Source organism: Erinaceus europaeus, chromosome 7 (assembly GCF_950295315.1).
Source record: "Erinaceus europaeus chromosome 7, mEriEur2.1, whole genome shotgun sequence".
In the NCBI taxonomy this organism is placed as follows: Eukaryota; Metazoa; Chordata; class Mammalia; order Eulipotyphla; family Erinaceidae; genus Erinaceus; species Erinaceus europaeus.
This window is the reverse complement of record NC_080168.1, coordinates 126,439,145-126,440,223: the sequence shown is the minus strand read 5'-3', so window position 1 is coordinate 126,440,223 and position 1,079 is coordinate 126,439,145. Positions and strand designations below refer to the sequence as shown.

General features: G+C 43.1%; 1 pseudogene; it reads left to right on the top strand.

Annotated features, from left to right (window-relative positions):
• Nucleotides 1–346: 346 nt before the first annotated feature.
• On the top strand, nucleotides 347–447 carry LOC132539577 (U5 spliceosomal RNA; annotated as a pseudogene).
• The last annotated feature ends 632 nt before the right edge of the window (nucleotides 448–1,079 follow it).

The following is a 1,079-nucleotide window of genomic DNA, read 5'->3' as shown; positions in this document are numbered from 1 at the left end:
TATGTCTCTCTATAGAGTGGTTTGAATGTCCTCATGTTACTGAAGTCAGCTTTTCTCCCACACTCTTTTGACCTGGTCTGTGAAGGAGGTGAAGGGCAGCCCTACTCCTGTGGGGTGGAGGTGAAGGGCAGCCCTACTCCTGTGGGGTGGAGGTGAGGGGCAGCCCTACTCCTGTGGGGTGGAGGTGAGGGGCAGCCCTACTCCTGTGGGGTGGAGGTAAAGGGCATGAACACTGGAGAACAAGTACCTGGTGGGGGTCACTGGAGGGGGGGTGCTGGAGCCTGGATACCACAGTTATATGTGGTTTTTGATATCATATATTTCTCGATAAAAATCTTTTAGAGAGATACTCTGGTTTCTCTTGGGATTGTACAAATAAAGATTTACGTGGAGAGGAACAATTCTGAGTTTATACCTAATTTTTGGAGGCCTTGTTCTTACAAGGCTATAAATAAATAAATAAATAAATATCTTTTAGGGATAATAATAATAATAAAATTAATCAGATTATTAGTCCAGGAAGGCTTTTAGGCAATGGGATTGCACAGGTGCAAGAGCCTATGGTGACATAAAAACATTATATTATATGAAAAAGAAAAGGGGGTGGGCAGGTGTTTGCACATCTCCTTAAATGCCCCCCAATGCAGTGTACAAGGACCCAGGTTCAAGCCCCCGGTTCCTCATCTGCAGGGGGCAAGCTTCACAAGTGATACAGAGGTCTTCAGCTATCTCTCTGTCTCTCTCCCTCTATCTCCCCCTTCCTTCTCAATGTCTTGTTGTATCTATCCAACAATAAATAAATAAATAAATAAATAAATAAATAAATAAATAGAAGAAGTGGCTAAAAAAAAAAAAAAAAAAAAGGTGGTGTCCGGCTGGATAAACTTGAGTTCAAGCCTAGGCTTTGCTTCTGATAGGCTGTGTGACTTCAGACAAGTGACCGAACCTCTCTAAGCCTTGCTTTTCTCATCTTAAAAACAGGGATAATGACACATCTGTGAAAAAACAACAAGACAGTGGGTAGGGCAGGCCAGCAAGCAGTAACCGCAGCAGATGCTGGTGGTAACTGTTATCATTGT